Below are 21,234 nucleotides of genomic sequence, written 5' to 3' on the forward strand. Positions count from 1 at the left end.
AAATTTGGAGGATTATTATTTAAGATAAAGCCAATAACTGGCATGTTTGTTATTGGTTTTTTGGACTTTGAATCATAAAATTTGGATGATTATTATGGAAAATAAAATAATTGGTAAATTTTGAAATAATTAGAGTATTCATTATTAATATTTTTTTTTTCATTATTATATTTTAAAATAAAAATTAAGTGGTTTTTATCAATGAAACTTATTTATATTAGTTATGATTGTATTTTGATTATTTTAAATATTAAATATTTTAATAAATTTTAAATATTATATTTTGGATGGGAATATTTTTAACTTTATTTTATTAATTAATTTTTTTAATTAAAAAAGTTTTGAATTTTGAATTATAAATTATTATTATTTAAGAGAAAATTAATTGGTTTTTATTTATAAAATTTTATTATTAAAACACAATAATCATGTATATTTTGGAATAAAGATTTCATAATTTTGATTTAATTATTAATAATTATTAGGTGGATGGCAGGCATTTAACTTTTACATAAAATTTTAGAATATTTTTAGTAATAATTACAAAACGAAGGTTTAGATTTATGAAATGAATTATGACTTTTTAGACATGTGGTATTGATAAGTTATGGTATTGACCCATGGTATTGTAATACAAATTAAAAATCTCTATGGTAAAGTAGAGATGTCTATATGTTTAACTTATATATTAACTGGTGTAGAAACGGATTTGGAGAAAACTATGTGATAAAGATGTGAAATCTCCATGACGTTTCACCTCATTATCAGACAGACAGTTTTCTCTAGTTCTACATCTGACAGTTTTCTCTAGTTCTACATCACAACTAACCACTATGGAAATATACATTCAAAAATCATATATTAATTTTTTTTATAAATAATAATAATAAATAAAAATAAAGTCACAATTTAATTAATTTTTATGATTTTTTTAATTTTAGCAATACGGCATGTATCATGTAGTAAGTATTTTGATCCTTATCATGAATTGATATCTATTGGAGTTTACTAGCCATTTAATTTATATGATTGGGGTTTACAACTTACATATTAGCTCAACCATATAATATAAACGGTTGATAAGTGCAAATAAGTATCAATTCATGATAAGGATCAAAATACTTATTATATTGTAAAAAAAAAAAAAAAAAAAATTAATAAATTATGATTTTATTTTAAAATAATAATAATATTATTATTATTATTAATTATATGAGTTAAATGTATATACATCTCCGCTTTACCATGGAAATTCTTAATTTGTAAATAAGCTTTGTTACAATATCATGGGTAAATCTCAACCTTTGATTTGTGAATATAACTAAAAATATTTTGTGAAGGTTAAATCTCTCACATCCCCTTAATAATTATTAATAATTAAATTAAAAATTATGAAAGCCTTATTCCAACATAGATGTATAATTTATTTATTTATAATTAATAATAATAATAATAATAATAATAATAATAATTTAAATAAAGTTATAATTTAGCTAACTTTTATGATTTTTTTGTTTCAAGAGGTAGTTCAGTTGATGATTGAAGTAATGTGAGTCATTGATAACTAAGAGATCCATTGTTTAAGAACAAGTTATAGACCCCAATAGTTTATTGGTAACCCCAAGTTCTTCTGTGTTAACAAAAACATAAGATATATCATAAAATAATTATTTTAATGCCCATCAATATTTACGAGCCATTTTATTTATGTAACTACACTAGTATTAATTATAATGGCTTTTATTTTATTTTATTTGAAATATTAAATGAATTAAATTTTAGTAAAAGAATATTCTGTGAAGGTTAAATACCTCACATCTACTTAATAATTATTAACAATTATATTAAAATTATGCAAGTCTTATTCCAACATAAATGTATAATTGATTATTTTTATAATTAATAATAATAATAATAATAATAATTTAAATAAAGTTATAATTTAGTTAATTTTTATGATTTTTTTTGAAGTGGTAGCTCAATTGGTGATTGAAGTAATGTAAGTTATTGGTAACTAAGAGATACATGGTTCGAGGATAAGTTGTAGACTCCTAAAAAAAAATAGTAACCCCAAGTTCCTCTATATTAACAAAACATGAGATATATCATAAAATAAATATTTTAATGCCTATCAATATTTACCAGCGATTTTATTTACATAACTACACTAATATTAATTATAATGACTTTTATTTTATTTTAAATATTAGATAAATTAAATTTTAGTAAAAGAATACTCTCAACCTTATTTTATTAATTAATAAACAATTTTTCTGAACCTCGATTATAAACTACTATTTAAAATAAAATCAATTAGCTTTCATTAACAAAAACTACTTATATTATGATAATCTTTCTCTATTTTAAATATTAAATATTTTAATAAATTTGAGATATTAAATTTTTATAAAAAAAAATATTCTCAATTTCATTTCATCAATTAATAAAATAAAATTAATTATAATAATCTTTCTCTATTTTAAATATTAAATATTTTAATAAATTTAAAATATTCTCAATTAATAAAATAAAATTAATTATAATAATCTTTCTCTATTTTAAATATTAAATATTTTAATAAATTTAAGATATTGAATTTTTATATTTAATGTTTTGTTATATATATCTTAAATGTTTTATTTATTTTATATATATATATATATATATATATATATATATATATATATATATATATATATATATTTAAAAGAGGGTCATTATTTATAAATGGGATAAATATTAAATATTTTAATAAATTTGAAATATTAAATTTTTATCAAAAATATTCTTAACTGATGAAATGTTTTGGTGATATATCTCTTCTAAAATTCATTTTAAAATGTTTTATTTTATATATATATATATATATATATTTTAAAAGGATGATGTTTTAAAACTCATTATTTTTAAATGGGATATGGATTGTGTTTTAGGGAAATGGTTCCTTTGGATGGGTATATGTTGACCTTCCTTCCTTAGTTGGCAAGCGAATTGATTACACAATTTATCTCAATATTGTATCTTGTCTGAGGGGATTTTGGTTACTTTAACATCAACCCAAAAAAAATTTAACATCAACCCAAAAAAAATTGTAGATATGCAGTTCATGGATTATTTTGTTGTTTAGGAGATCTTTATAAGCAAATAAATGCTTTATTTTGAATGCAAGCTTACCTAAAAGAGAGCACATGTAGCCCTATATTACTTCGTTGTTTGGGAAATCTTTGTAATCCAATAAATGCTTTATTTTGAATGCAAGCTTACGTAAAAGAAAGCACAAAGTACAATTTTTTTTATAATATAATATATTGAATTTTGTTTAATTTTTTAATTTATAAAATATTTTTATTATATTTTATTTTTAGTTTATAATAAATTAATTAAAACTATAATGGTATTGAAATTGTTTATGATTATTTTGAAAATTAAATTTTTTATTGGGATATTTTTGGGAGTTTAAAATAGTATTTCTAATTTAAGAAATCTTTGGAGTATCATGATTAAATTAAAATTTTATTTTTATTAAATAATATTAATTTTTAGCATTGTCAAATTAAAATGTAAATATTTTTATTCATTTATTATATATAGTTTTTTTTTTATTCATTTATTATATGTAGTTAATTTTTTTTAAAGATTTTTAGTATATTTATTTTAAATATTATTATAAAATAAAAAACAAATTTATGTAGATTTTATTTCAAAAATTATTTAAATAAACAATTTAATAATTTATCCTAATTGTAATATGAATAATTTGTAATATATGTAAATTAAACATGAAAATATTATTCTAGATCGATGCCTAGAATATAAGAGAGTCTAGATAATTAACTTGCCAATGACAAGAATTTGCTTCAATTTGTTGTTGCTCTCAACTAACCATAACTTATTGTGTTCTTATATTAAGAAAATAGTATTATTTAATTTTTTTCATAATTAAAACTAGATAATGGTTTAAATTTACAAAAATGTTTAAATTTATATATGTAAAATTTATTTTTACAAAGATATTAAAATTGTATAGATGTATTTTGCTAATTATTTTCTAATTAATATTTATAGATATCAAAAGTTTATTTTTCAATTAAATATATTTATTTAATTATATATTAAATATTTTCATATAATTATTATTACCATTTAAATTAGTTATTTAAATAATATATATTTTTTTTAAATATAAAGTTTACATTTTGATTTTAATACAATTCTAAATTGGTGATTATTAATATGGAAAATAGAATTTAATATATTAATATTATAAAATGTTCTATATCATAGTATAAATACTAAATCACAATTCTAACACGTAGAAAGAGTGAAGAGAGTAGAGCCTACCTAGATTAGTTTCTCATTAAAAATCAAATTTAAATTGTATCATTATTTAGATATATTGTAATCTCAAATATTTTTTTTTTAAATTTAGACAAAACTTCTAAATACTCTCCACATTCTTAGAGTTTTTAAGTGAAACTTCTTGACACTCATATTCACATTACGGATGTTCCAAAAACTCATGCAACATGGATTCTTTTGGGAAGTGTTATTTAGCATCTTATGATATCATATAACTAGGGTAGCCATATAAATTAAATTAAATTAAATGGCTGGTAAACATAGATAGATATCAATCTATAATAGGCTTCAAGGCACTTATCTCAAGATATATATCTCATTATCAAGATAGATATCAATCTATAATAGGCATCAAGACACTTATCTCATGATATTTTCTCATTATCAAGATAGATATCAATCTATAACAGGCATCAAGACACTTATCTCATGATATATATCACATTATCAATATTTTGTCTTAAACCTTTGGGGGACTACAATATGTCCTCCTCCCCATGGCACATGTCACAACAAGGGGGATTTGAATCTGGGTCTTTAGAGTTTCAGTGATTTCACATTTCTCGGATTAACCAATTGAGCTGCCCCTAGGGACATCACATTATCAAGCTTAAGAAAATAATAAAAATTAAATTATAATTATTATAATATATTATATATATATATATATATATATATATATATATATATATATATATATATATATATAGATAAGTTAAACATATATACATTTACAAAAACATAAAGCAAGATTCTTAACAATCTAGATTCACCCCACTTCTAAATAGGCTTTGTTACAAGACACATGCCCAAAGGTATTTCCCAACGAAGAAAGTTAGCTTCCCTCTTAGCTCTAAGACAAGAGAGAGATTGTTGTTAGGATAAAAACTTTTCCACCCAACCACCCAAGCTAAACTCAATTGACAAAAAATTTGGGTATTAGATACCACTTGGGGAAGAAAGTCAATCTAGGTTGTTGGTACTAGGCAACCACCCAAGCTAAACTCAATTGACAAAAAATTTGGGTATTAGATACCACTTGGAGAAGAAAGTCAATCTAGGTTGTTGGTACTAGGCCAACACTCAGTATAAACTCACTTAAGAGCGCAACAAAGTTACTTTATTCCATAACATAAACATGTCAACTTACGAGACTTGAACCTGGGTGGGGAGGATAACAATTATTTTGTCAAACCACCCAATCTAAACTCAATACTTTTCCTCATTTCATTTCAAAAATAGTACGGATGGTAAACTCTAAAATCTTATATATTCCAAGTGATGTTGTCTAGGGAATACCCATGGATACTTCCCCTCATTTCATTTCAAGAATAGTACCTAGGGTAAACCTTAGAATCCTACCTATAAGTACTTCCCCTCGTTTCATTTCAAGGATGGTATCTAGAGTAAACCATCAAATCTTCAAGGCATAAGGCTAGTCAACAATAGGGCTCAATTCTATTACAACATTATATTTTGTAAGAGTTAAACATGTCACTTGTGGGGAATGAACATGGGTGGCAACGATAACAAGCATTCCTCCCAACCAACCAAGCTAAAGCCAATTCTTTGTGTGTGTGTCTAAAGAAAGAAAGAAATTAAAAGTAAAGGCATTTCGTATTTTGCTAATAAGTTCTTTCTACATCCTAGCATGAGGGAGACATATAATTCATTCAATGGTTTACATATAGTCAACGTGTAGCATTTAAAAAATATTTAAATGTCAATCATATTTCAAGAACAACTTAAGTAAAATAATTTAATATAAACTTTATATATAATTCATTCAATGTTTAACATATAGTTAACATCTAGTATTTAAAAAAATCATTTTGATGTCGACCATATTTTAATATCAACTTAAATAAAATATTCCAGTATAGACTTTATATATAAATTTTATATTGAAATATTTTACTTAAAATGGATATTTTTCTTTTGTAAATATTTTTGGACCTCACTAAATGTCCCCAGATACAAAAATAATTAATGTATTGATGATAAGCCAAAAGTGTGTAATTAATATATTAATATAATTTGGAATAATGAAGTGGCATGTTCACTATCAACCTTTTTAAACTTTGAACCATAACTTTTGGGTGACTACTATTTGAGAAAAAAATAAATCAGTTTTCATTAGAAATACCTTCTTATTTTAGTTATGACAATTTTCTTCCCTTTTCTTTTAAGGCTAGGGAGAGATTTATATTACTAGATAACAAAAGCTAAACATAATGTTGTTTCTACGACCAATAGATTACCACTAGCTAAACTAGACTAGTAGCACATAACAGTAGTTTTTGGCCTTATTATTGGGATATTTTATATCCTTTCCTAAAAAATGTCAAGAAGTCTGATAGAGTCTATGACATACTTATAGAGTCTGATAGAATCAAAAATAATATTTTGTGTGTTTTGTTTTTTGTATCAAGAGTAGCAACCCCGCAAAATTGGATCCTATGTAGTCTATGATTGGAAATGTTGCTACTCTTGATACAAAAAACAAAATAAACATTTATTTTGATGGAGAGTCCACCTGTATAGAGGTAGGTGCTTCAATTTCCTCCTCTGAATTGGTGAATTCCAAATCAACAACTTTCTTTGCTAACCTGGTGAATTTATCATCAAGTTTTCGTTGGTGCCTTTGGACTTTGTCTATACTCAAGAGGATTTCCTGTTTGGCTGTCGACCTCTCCACAAGCACCTTTCCCATAATGGTTTTGAGCTACCAATACAGGGTCACAGTATTCATATATCTAGTATGTTTTGCTTGTGTATTTACAGTTTTTGGAATCCAACAACGAACCTCTTTTTGAATTTCAACATTAGAGATAAACCTTCTCTCCAATTTAGATTTATCATTTGCTCAATGAATTTCCTTGCAAATCTCCAAAGGAGTATTAGTTACACAAGCTACAACAAAGTACTCCATAATTGTTTGAGCTCTTAGAGAAGGGAAAGGATGAGAAGCTCTTTGACTCCTACGACTAGAAGGAAGTGGACCTGTGGCATGATGTAACTATTAAAAGGATATAGTTCCAAAAGATAAGGGGTTGGGACAAACTGAAGTTGCAACACTTGCCTACATGCATAGTAGGAACAAAGAGAAATACAGGACCATAGAGGAGGAAGAAAAAGAGTCCTCAACTAAGTTGCCCAATGAATATTAACAATAGACCACTAACCAACCGAAAGAAGAGAGAGAGAGAAAGAGATTGAAAAACAAACCATATTACCCCCTGTGAAAGAGGCTACGAACACAAACCCATGGATTGCTAGGAAGGAGGTGAGAATTCATTGAGAACAAAGATTTTCCTTACCCTCCCTAATGCTGCAAATGAAGAAATGGCCAAAAGCTTGGGAAACAGACTATACAACTATAAAATGGTTTCAGTGAATCCCATAGACAATGTCAAAACCTTCAAAATCAGGGAGGGAGAGAGATGAACAATAGTACCAACCTCCTATAGAAGAATTTGCATGCACAAATTTGAGAGTTACTTGTTGTAGAAGGAAAGCTCATTGTGGAATAATGATAGTAAATTATTTCCAAAGAGACGAACCACATCTTAGGACCCAAAACCTAATTATAAAACAATTCAGAAAAACACTTTATCTATTCCCTCTTAAGTATCAAACAACCACTCAAATTGAAAAAGTTTGATACAAAAAAAAAAAAAGTAATTCCAATTTTGAATAAGTTTCCTTACCATGCATTCCCTCACTTATCATCTGCTCGAACAATATCCTACTTCTTCACCATGATTATAAGACTTCCATTACTAATATTAACACAAAAATTATTGAATGTTAAAAAAAATCGCTAAAAAACTACTTGAAACACCATTTACCATAAATATATAATAAAAACAAACAACAAACAAACGAAACAAAACAAAAAAACAAAAAAACTTATCAAATCAAAACAAAAAACAAAAAAACTTATCATAAATTAACTCGCATAAATTATTTTCATATCTAATCACAAAATATATGAGAGTTTAAGTCTTTGATCATTATTGGCTCACATACTTTCATTATGCACCAAAGACAAAATGAAACCCTCTTCTTATCAAAAATATAAAATATTAAATTTCGATAAAGGAAAAATATCATTGAACCTCATTTAATAACTAATCAATCTTTGATAATACACCGGCTCTAAATATTTTAAAATATTTTAGTTTGCTTATCAAATTTCAACTATATATAATTACGTATATAGATTATTTTTAATTTAGATATTAAAAATCTGTCCTTGTCATATTAAAATTTCCACACCAAACTTTAATACATTTACTTCCATTAAATCATTTTCAACTTTCTCTTTTTTCGTTTCCTACTTTACAAGTCATTATGGTGACCGAGTTTATTTAATTAAATTTATTATTTATTATTTATAAATCGGATGTGGATTGTGTTTTGAGGGAAATAGTTCATTTGGATGGATATGTGTTGACCAACTTACCTTGGTTGGCAAGTGATTTATCTCAAATTTGTATCGCAATTTTGGAAAGTAAGGATTTTGGTTACTTTAGCATTCATACATTTTATTGAATATAGAATATTAAAGGAGAATGATATATATATATATATTTTGAAAATGTAATAGTGTAATTGTTTTAGAATGTGAAGGTATTTTTTTGTTATATTTTTATTAGAATTACAAATTTAATATGTGAACTCTATAATGTTAGTGTTTAAAAAATGTTGAATTTATTTATGTATTTAAAAATAGATTTTAAACAACCAAAAAATACATGATATAACCAAAAATTGTTTTGCTCGCCAAAAATCTTAAATATAAAACAGTTAAACAATACAAAACTATTTAATAAATTAATTAAAATTATAAAAAAATGATTATTGATTTTAAATTTAAAAAATGAAAATACTTGCAAATATATATATTTTTAAATATTATTTACTATTTTAGAAATCGATATCAAGTTAGAAAAAAAGTTATTTGGTTCTCCATGAAAATCATATTGCTTACATGATTTAAATCAATAGTTAAGAGGGTGTTGTGTTAAGATATTTCATGGTGAAAAAGGTTATTGGTTTGAAACCTTGTGGACACAAATCCAACTATTAGTATGGATTGATATGGCCAAAGAGAGATATTTTGATGCCTAGATAACCTTAAATTAAAATTTCTCAAATAACAAGTTAGTCCTCCAAATTTACAAACAACCAACTTTAAAAAAAAATCAAAACCATATTTTTGAAGTATTCAAATTACAATGCAAGCAAAAGCAACAAGTTAATCCTCCAAATTTACAAACAACCAACTTAAAAAAAATTCAAAACCATATTTTTGAAGTATTCAAATTACAATGCAAACAAAAGCAAGTATATGAACACATTGTATTGCAAAATTATAGTATTCCATTCGTAAAATTAGCATTATTTTAATAATTTTTATGTTTTCATCTTTGCTATATCTTTTTTTTTAATATTTAAAAAGTTATATAGAAAACTCACAAATAATTTTAAGCATAAAATGACAAACACAAATACAAAATTCCAATGGAATTAATTTGGCTTTGACTATGCCTTCTAAATAAGTCAAGACAATATAAAGATGCATATTGTTACCAGCAAACATTGAAAGAAATTAAATCTCTCATGATATACGTTTTTTTTAAGATAAACATTAAGATATTTGGAGTTAGGATGAATCTATGATTCTTAATATTATTATTTATATAAATTTTACATATCAATATTTTTATGTTCAATTTTATTAAAACCATATATATATATATAAACATTTTCTTTGATATGTTTTATAATTTTTATAATATCATTTTTTAATTTGATATGCATAATATTCACATATTATTTAGAGACAGAGATTATGTACTTATTAATTAAATTTAGATATAAAGTTCTTAAATATAATGCTTATCAATATAAATCATTATAAAATAGATCTTAATTTATAGCTACTATGGATATTTTATATATGTTTCACATTTCTATTTATAGAAATATGTTTTTTAACTATATGTTTATTGATTAAATTTATTAACTTTTATATGTTTATAATTTATATGTTATGGCCCACGGGGTGTAGAATAGACAGTGATGGGGTGTACTTTTAAGTCACTCCGTGATGTGAAGGTCACCGGTTCGAAACTCCGTGAGCAAAAATCTATCCATGTTAAGGGTCGATGTGGCTGCGGCTGGGTGTGATCCCTAGGTGATTTTGATGGCTTAGATGCCCTTGGGTCACGGTTTCTCAAGCCACGGGTCAAGCCTGATGTAATCCTGATATAATCTTTCGAGAACTCTTGACAATATATATATCTATATATATATATATATATAGATACATATACACACACATATACATATACATATTTGTTAGGGTAAACTTGACTCGATGAAAAAGTCAAAGTTGTTAGGTCTACAATGGGTGGCTTGTGATATTAGAGCCCATGAGTTATATGTGTTGAAGTCTTTAAAAGGCTTCGAAATTCTCCATTGTAATATGCCTAAATTGAGAGGAGGGTTCACTTGGTGGGGATAAGATGTTGGGTGGCTTGGTTGCTTTTAAGTCAATGCATGGCTATGTTTAAGCCATAACATAATAATAAATCTATTGTTATGCTAGTTTTTCATAGTTGGGTTTTTTCAGGGTAAATCATGGTGTGTATGGTTTATCTGTATTGTTGTTATGTATGTGATTGTTATCATTATTTTTTCTCGTATTGTTTTTATCATTAACAATGTCATGATTACAAATATGAATCATTATTATTTAAATTTATTTAATTGTGACCTGATTATCTAAAATTTCTTCTGAATTTATCCAAACTCCCACCTTAGGCTCAAGTGAGCATGGCATAAAGATTCCAAGTCTTCCTTGGGCCATTGGGGAATAATGGAGGAGATCATCTTGTAGAATCCATATAATATTAAAAATATTGTTACTTCCAAATTTAAGGAAAAATCGTGGGGAAACAAAGAGATGGAAGGAAAAAGAAAACTACGATATTATAAGGAGGTGATCAACCTCAATCTTGAAAACCAAAAATATCTCTCTGCCTTGACTAGTTTTAAGAATAAAATTAACATTGCCAAGATTAACACTCATTTTCATGAGCTTCATATTGAAACTAAGGGTTGATCAATTCCCAAAATACCATAGGATGAAAGAGTTTATCGTCTCTATGATCCTAACAAGGTTGAATATGAAAAGAACTTCATCTTAGATTGACCATATTATATTCATATATAATGTAGATTTGAAAATATTTCTCACACCACAAACCTTTTTGACCTTTTAACTCAACAAAACCATAGTGATCTGTGAACACTTCCCTCACTTCTTTACAAGCATAGAAATAACATGTTAAAGAATTCTAATTAATCTCTTATCTTATTAAGGTCCAGTAGACCATATCGGTCTCAATTTATTTTAATCATCATCATCATATTAAAAAAATTGCAATATAAAAAATTGAATTGAATCGATTTATTATTTTTATTAATTTTTTTTGTAAGCTAAATTTTATTACCTCACATCAACCAAAAAGCCATAACTTAATTCATTCATTTACTTCCATTGTAATTTATGATATATGGTCTCAACCTACCCAGTGGAAAACCATGTATTTTAACCATCTATCGATAAAGTAGAAAGACCAAAACTGAAAAAAGTACAACATTTGCAACATCACCAGAGAATCTATCAGAGTATCATGCCATAAAAAACTAACAACAAAAATCTAACAGTTAGGAATCAAAGGAATTCAATTGTGCAAAATCTTATGCATTGAAGTTTGGAGGGATTGATGAGGTAGCAATGCAAGGGATGTGGTGTTCGATTTCAGCCAACCGAGTGTTAATCCTTTCCATATAGAATCTCATATTACATTGCTCTCTTCTCACGTCCATGAGGTGAGCAAAGACACTGTATTGGTTCACATGTATTTCCATTAAGATTCTACCCATTAAAGTTTTCATCTTCCAAGAAATGAACAAGGTCTAGAGGCGTTGCTTCTTGTAGCCCTTGGTGTGGCCAAGGTCCAAAATCAATTTTCCAAACTCTTATAACAACTCTTAATCAAACATAGTGTGTCAGTCTCTGGAAACAAAGTTTTCAAGATTATGTAACTCATTTTGACCACCTGCCCCCTGCCTCTAAGGCTCCTCATGCATTGCCTCTGCATGGTGGGAAGTTGTCGGGATTGTAACCAAATAGTAGTTGCACATAGTATACTGATGACAAAGCACCAGACCCACAACCATAACAAATCTCTCAATAATGAAGTGGTGAGTAAGGTCTCCCAACAAAATCCATAAATAAAACTAAAACTCACAATAATTAGACCTAAAAACACCCAGTAACCATATAATACCAAGGTGTAGAAGGATGGCTACAACCAATATTTCCTCACTGGAGCCATAAGTGCAATTTCACAACTCAGAACACAAATAAGACTAAAGCTCATAGCAACACCACAAAAAAACTATAGCTCACACAATTAAATAGAAGTACACTCTGAGACCAAGTGAAATAGGCAGAGACCCTCCCCGAAGACATAACAACGACATTAAAAAACCACCAATATCACAATAGAGACTGAAGATCCAAGCTATGATCCAACTAATGTTAGCATCAATGAGGATAAAAAGGCATCACATAATGAAAAACTTTAACCAAAACATAATTAGTAAACCAATAGGCTTGGGAGAGTTCATAATTACCCAATGAGATGTGTGCTCCAGTATCTGTATGTAGGGTGTGATGGGAATCTAATGAAATACAGGCAAGGTAGGCAACAACGTTCCTATCTCTCTGTCTTAACTGGCACTCTAGAATTCCTCTCCAAGCTAACGAATGTAGAATTCTTAGTGGGCCAGCAAACTTGCAAACATTCCTTCCTTTCTAGATACAAATCAACTCTCATCTATTCACTTCAATATTATGAGGAATCAACACTAGTTTTCCAAAAATTATGAGGATCCAAATCTTTCCCATGCAAAATCTATGTCGGTGTCTCCTCACCCTTCCTCGTTTAAACTCATCCTGCCTCACATCTTTCCAAATCTTGATGTGTCACATGTGATTGCATGCATGACGATGGCCAAACCACCCCCAGTCTTTAATGCCCTGCATTAAGTCTTGTAATAGGGTGGTGGGCACTATCGGCCCTACTGTTGCCATCCTCAATCCTCACCCCCATTGGGGAATTATTTTTATATTTTTTTACTTTTTCCTAATTTTTTTTTAATTGAGCCAACATTATTTTTTTTTTATTATTATTTCAATTCATTTTATAGATACTACAACATCTCCTCGAGAGTGTAAAGCACCTCTTGGCATAATTAATTTCAATTAATTTTCGTTACATCCTTTTTTAAGTTTAATAATTTCATATTTTATAATTAATAATATAAAACAATGTTTTATGTGTAAATGTTTTATTAATTTGTAATAGTTATGAATTTTATATTTTAAAAAATTATATATGACATTTTATAGTTAACTATTTTACAAATTTAATTTTTATATTATTACAAATTAAATATGCATGTTATTATGTTTTTTTTATTATAATTTAACATCAAAATAAAATAAGGGTGACCATATTATGGATTCATCTAAGAGTTTTACTATCTTCATCAATGGAGGCAATTTGGATGGTAGTCAAGGCAAGGGTTTCTTGGTAAGTTCTCTAAGGAAGAAGGTCTCCAAGATATACTCTCTTGGGTTATAGTTGGCTACTCCATGATCATATATGCCAAAAAGCAAAAATGGCAATGGAAGGGCAAGGGTCATAAGGAGGAATTGTAAGTCTGGCAAAGGTATATGTTAGAAGTAAAAGTTTTAGATGGTGATAAAAATTTCTTGTCAAGTGGAGTGAATAATGAGGATATTGAATCACATCCCTTCTTCATCAATGATCATTTTCATTCAATGTTACGAAAAAGGTGTTCGAAGTAACATTCTTTCCTTGGAGAACCTTTTTGGTTAAAAACCCATGAAGGATGATTAAGGGGTCAAGAAAGATGATATTTTCAAGATAATTAATCTGAAACTCACAAAGGAGACCACCCGCCACTATGGAGTAAAGGAAGGAGTTAGCCTTATATCAATCCAAGAAAGAAAGGAAAGAAGTGTGTCAAGCTACAAAAGGCTAGGACGAATATGGTCTTAGGGGAATATATCACCATGGAGAAGGCTATGTATATGTCAAGCCAAACACTAATTGAAAGATTTTATGGTAGGCTTATTTCAAGGAAGAACCTTTTCCTTTGAATTGAGAGAATTGAGTAGAGGATTTGGAAATAAATGCTTTTATATTAAGATAACTAACATATGATACAAAGAGGATGGTTTCCCTTACATTTATGAATAAAAGAGGATGTAGTGGTTATCCTTAAGACGAGATGGTTTTGGGGATTTTTGGTCTTATCCTTGAATAGATGCTCTATGGGTTTTAACCATATACCAAAGAGGACTTTATTACATTTGGTTTGAGAGAAAAGTTAGAACTAGCTTTAAGATTTTGGTGCATGGATAATTTTAAGGTCATTGGAAATAGCTTTGGGACCTTTTTAGAAATGGATAACCATTTTAAAATAGATACCTCATGCTTAATGTCTCACACTCTAGTGGAACTAAATCTAAAATAGGGTTTGATAGTAGATATTGAAATCAAGATGGGGTGTCAAAATATCTACAAAGTTTGGACCAATCGAAATACCATTATTAGTTCATTATGTTAGGCTAATTTTAATTCAACCATATAGTAGTTAGATAAAATTGGTTTGGTCATGGTTGAGTTTACTTTTGGTGTTTTATATACCTATGGCATTAGGTAACCCATGGTCTTTGATAGAAGTATGTGTATGCCTTTGCATTGCAATATAATTATGGTTAAAGACTGAGGGTGGTAATTTATGAAGCCTATTTAATGGATTGAGATACTACATTCTAAGATGCCTTAAGTGGTTAGTGTTGCCTTGGCTTGGCTAGTTTGGCTAAGGTTGATAAATATCTATTAGGTGTTGGTTTTCCTGGTTAAACATTTCCAAAGTAAATTTATGTGTATTATGCATTTTCCATTTATTGTTCTTTTTATTTTGCTTAAGAATCTATGTACATCATTTCACTTCACAAGTTTAAAATTTACATTTGAATGTTTTGTTTACTTTTCTATTTTATAATGAATTTGTGTGTGCATTACTTATTGTAAAGGTTTAAAATTTACATTTGGCACCAAAGCTTGCATATGTTGCTAAGAGTTTAGTTTTCTTATGTAAGTTATAAAATTTCACAATAAGCAATGAACACATAGATTCTTTATAAAATAGAAAAGTAAACAATAACATTTAAACGTAATTTTTATAGTCAAACTCCCAAGCGTGGGAAAAAAATAGTGATCATGGTGGTAGTCAACTATCTTTTCAAATATGCTCATTTATGTGTCTTATCACATTCATTTAGCCCTCCACAATTTCCCAAGTCTTCATGGATCATCTGAATCTGTTACATGGCATGCACACTTCCATTGTCTTAGATCGGGACCCTACCCTCACTAGCAAGACTTTGTAGGAGTCATTTAAACTTTAAGGTACCTAGTTGAATGTACCGCATATCATTCCCAAACATATAATGAAACCAAAGTGTTCAACAAGTGCTTAGAAACCTATTTGTGATCCTTTTCTTCTAGAAAACCATGGTAATTGGCATAATGGCTTCCCCTTGTAGATTGTTGGTATGACACCTCTTCTCAGCCACTTCATTTTTATGAAACACCTCCAAGTATCAAGCAATGGATAAGACACTCTACACTAGAGAATCCATTCTTTGCATACTTAATGCCAATTTGGTTATGGATCAAAATAGAATGAAGAAACAAGAAAACCAAAATTTCCCCAAAATTTCTTTTACAACAAGGGATTAAACACTTCTCCACCTATAACCCTATTAAACATCATTGAAAGATAAAACAACTTGAAAAATAGCATGAAAGCTATATTGACCCTATGAGATCATCCAACAAGTTAAATAAGTGGCCTACAAGTTGGATCTTGTAGCCAACTCCATTATTCCTCTAGTGTTTCATGTGTCTTTTCTAAAGAAGGACATGGGATCAAAGGGCAGTTGCAAGCCCATCCTACTAGAACTTGATGAAAAAGGTTCCATTTGACTCTAAATAGAAGCAATTTTGGATCCCAGAGAATGTTAGTTATGCCAATGCACAATCTGTGTATTATTAACATAGTGGAAATATTTGTAGCCTAAAGATGCCACATGGAAACCAACCACAAATCTATATTAATTCCCCCATCTCCATCCTTGACAATAACACTTTTTTGAACGAATAGGACATGTTAGGGTCCTACCCTAACCTCCCTACTTTAGACTACATGGGAGTTGGTGAATTGTCATATGTGGCTATCCTTTTTTAATAAGGCCCATTTCATAGAAGTGGATATGTATTTAATGTAAAAGGGTCAACTTTATAAGGTCCACTAGGTAGTTGGTACCCATCAGTGATCTAGGACCATGAGTAGTTATGGTTTTGCTATTGAAAAACTATTTAAAAAATAGGAATCTATGGAATGTTTTGTTATGTGTTGTTATATTTGAAGCTTTCCTTAGTGAAAAGTTGCCCCACCTTAAGAGGAAAGTGAACATTCCTTTCCTTCTCGTGATTATCATAATACAAGTGTATCTTAGCATATTTCATGCTATTTTCTTTTATATCTATTGTTTACAATTATATTCTCTATATACCTAGTGGTATTTCAAGTTTAAATGTTAAAGAACACAACAAGTATAATAAGTACGGTACAACTTTAGGCTATATTTTAATTATTATAAAATAATTATGATTTAATAAAGTGTAATTGGGAGTAAGGACTTCCTAAGAGTGCCATGGTGGCAATGAGGCAACAATAGGGAAATGGAAGGGGAAAGAATCTTAACCACCTGACAAGTGGAAACTTGAGAAACCCTTGATTTTTCATTCATATTAGCATTTTTTTTTTTTTTTTTTTCCATGGATCCTCAAACTTGTAAGTGAGGATGAGATTTATGGTACCTTGCTAACCCCCATCAACAATCAACTCACAAAATAACCAATGAACAACTAACTCGTGAAGAATCAACATGTCAAAAGTGGAATCTAAACCCAAGTGAAGAGGATAACAATTTTTCCTCTGAGTAATCCTTGCTAGACCCATTTGATAGATTATTCTTTGCGTATGTTTTTTTTCATTATGAGAATATTTTTCCTTGATAAAGCACGCATAAATTCACCTCATATGGACATGTAAGAATGTTTTAACAAAAGATTGGGATAAAGTCTTGAGCTTATTTATTATTCATTCTTGGTTGTTCATTTTCTCCCCATTTAAAAGGTTAATGGGGAAAATGTTGGACCATTCGAAAGGTTGTTTTGTGCTAGGTTGGGGAATTATCCTCCATTACGAAGAGGGTTACACAATATTGAACCATTATGGACCAAGATATGCCATTTTTTTGGACTATTCTTGGGAAGAAGAGGGAGTTATAATTGTTGCATATGCTTCAACTATTAGATTTAAAAGAAGTAACCCAGTGTGAAATTACATGCTATTTGGAAGACATATGGCATGGATGATTCAAATTCAATATTTAAATTATTTTTCATCCATCTTGGTGCTTTAAAAGTGGAAAAATGGGAGGAAGCAACTCACATGACCATTTTTACTAGTGCATTCCAATTTGGAAAATGGGATTTTAAACCTTCTAGAGGAAGTTTGAGAAATTTCATAAAGCTTTTCTGGGGTCAAAAAACTCTCACTTCCGCAATACCCCTTGGTGTTGTCCACACTCAGATACATTTCCAACTATGCAAAAAATACCTTAAACGAAGTTTGTATGCAAAATTTATGCCACCTAAAAGTTGACCTTCCTATTTTGACCACCATGATTCGAGAGGATACCACATCAGTCCCATTACCGAATCGAAAGGTGCATAACCATGTGAACCTTATGAAGAAAACTCTATAAGGCTCAATACTGTAACTCCAATGAAGAGATGAAGGATTCAAACTTAACCACTAGCAGGTTATTATGTTGTGTTATAATCGAGCCACTAGGAGGAAAAGTGGTTCCATTATATTCATGTGCATTTTGTTCCATAGATGAGAAGAGTAGCTAAGAGTTGATAGAGAGAGAGAGAAAACAGAGAGGGTTTGTGTTTTGTATCAACCCATGGGCCATATATCTCACTTCTTTGTACTTGCATCCATTTCCATTCAAAGAAAAAGAGAGTAGAGAAACCTCACCTTCTAGCTATGTTTTCTCCCGTAAGGGTTTCCTAGAGCATGCATTCTGACATTATGGTTTTTGAGTGTTTGTTGTTTCACATTTATCTATTTTTTTATTTTTTTTCATACAATTCATGCACAAGTAGAAATAATAATTTAATAAATTTAAGAATATAAGGAAAATTAGTCCTCATAATATAGATTTCAAATTTTCAATATATTTTATTAGATTTATTATGATGAACTGTCCAATGGAAGATCCATGATAAATTATGGATCATGGATGTGATCCATGGAGTGTAGGATAGTGTTACCCTTGTTTCCAAAACATTGTCCTAACCTCCATAGAGATTTTTGGACCTAGAACTCTTTTGACACATAAATAGTTGGACAAGCTAGATTCTCAAGAGACTATTCTACAAAGAAAAGAGTGTTTGTGTAAGCTTGTTTTGGAAGAAATAGGCTCTTGAAATGATTGAGTTTTTATTAATTTACCTACATATAATTTCTTGTGAATATAAAAGCTTGATTATGTTACACAATTGGTTGGGGATTGTGTTGGAGTGATAAAGCTATCAAATTCACCCTAGTTTCCACGTTCCCCATCCTAAGGTGGCACCAACTTGAGCTAGTGTCTATGCCTAGAAGGAAAAATGCTTCCATGGAGTTATTTCCCCAAGTGAAACCATTAACAGATAAGTAATATTATTCTTACTATTTATATGTTGAGATTAATTGTTGTGGTTGTTATTATGTGTGAAACTATGAGTTTAAATTAGTGTATACCATTATGGTACGATCATGTCCCATATATAAGGTTGTTATTTGTCTAGAAAAATATTTGTGTTTATATGATAAGGTTGTTTCCATCGTCATTCCATATAATGCACAAATCAAACTAGGTTGTGTAAAGTAAGATACAATAATTCAAAATGCATGTAATTGGAATTACAAGTATTAGGGTTGATGCACTATCCACTCCATCAAGACAGGGAACATCTATGCAACGAGACTCAAGTTAGACCTATCAAAAGCACAAGATAGGGCAAGTTGGACTTCCCTGTGCCTAGTCCTTATGAAGTTGGGGATGGGTTTGGCCACTGTAAACTAGATAATGGGGTGTCTTCAATCTTCCTCCTTTGTTGTCCTTATCAATGGGGCCCCATATTCTTTTTCCAAGGCCTCTCATGGCCTAAGGTAGGGGTGTCCTCTATACCCCATATTGTTTCTGCTAAATACAATTAAATCACTCATCAAACTCATTGAAGGAGACAAATCTCGAGGTGTATTTAATGGTATAGAGGTGATAGAGAACCATTTATGTCTCATTTACTCTTCTTAGATGACATCCTTGTCTTTGCAAATGGAGGAGTAGGGGAATTATCATTTTTAAAAGAATCCATCGACATGTTCTTTTTGGTAACAAGTATGATCATCAATTTAGAAAAGTTGTTTTTCATAATTCATTCAATCTCAAATCAGATTGCTAGACAGATGGGTTTTCCCTTCCCCTTCCCCCAAAAGCCTTTGGAGGAGGGCTTCATGTATTTAGATTTCTTTCTCATAACATATAGGTATAAGTTTGTAGATTGTTAGTGGCTTTATAAGAAGGTTGGAGTGAGAATTTCCTTTTGGGTAATCATACTTTTATTAAGAAGAGGAAGATTAATTCTCCTGCAGGCTATATTGGAGAATATCCCAATTTAGTGGTGTGCAATCTCCCATGTGCCTAAAGGTATCCTTACTAAAATCTGTCAAGTCAATTTTCATTTCCTGTGGTCCAGAGTAAGGTAAGAAGGAGGTATTCCATTGGTTAAATGGGATAAAATTGCTCTTCCAAAAAGGTTGGGAGGTTGGGGGTTAAGAACATTTTCTTTTACTAGTAAATACCTAGTTTCTCGTAGTTTGTGGTGTTTGGTGCACAAATCCTCTCTCTGGGGAAGGAATTTAAAGGATAAATATCTCACAACTTTATCATTTGAATATTAGTTTAGGTGGCTCTGAATCTCTTAAAAAGGATCAAATTATTGCAAATCACTAGTCCAAGCATTTCCTCTCAAAAGAGATTGGATGGTTTGGAAAAATGAAAACAAACAAAAGGTGAAGCTAGGCCAGGATCCTTGGCTCAAGGCTAGGGAAAGTGTTTTCCTCTCAAATTCTCTAATAAACCATTTACATCAATCAATACTTTTCTTTCTATCTAATATCAAGGATCAAACTCAAAAATTGTGGGGATGAGATGGTTGGAAATCCCCCTTAAAACATGGGACTCTCCACCCAAGAAGTAGAAGAATGGGATTCCTACCTAAATCTTCTCGTTGAAAACTACATAAGGTAAAATGATGACATTAAATATGATATGGTTTGGTCAAAAAAATCCCAAAAATGGGGACTTTACAACAAAAATTGGTTATGATTCCTTCTTATAATATTCATTCACTAGTGAAAAATAAAGGTGGTGGAGTGTGATATGGCCACTTCGACGCTCCCCTAAAATGTGAAATCACACTTTGGCTAGCCTCATATAATAAAATCCTAACCTAGGACAATGGATTAAGGAGGGGATAGGTAGGCCCCATCAAATTCCCATTATGC

The sequence above is a fragment of the Pinus tabuliformis genome, chromosome 1_2, assembly GCF_031772625.1.
Source record: "Pinus tabuliformis cultivar Carrire ecotype Pingquan chromosome 1_2, CPIR1, whole genome shotgun sequence".
Lineage (NCBI taxonomy): Eukaryota > Viridiplantae > Streptophyta > Pinopsida > Pinales > Pinaceae > Pinus > Pinus tabuliformis.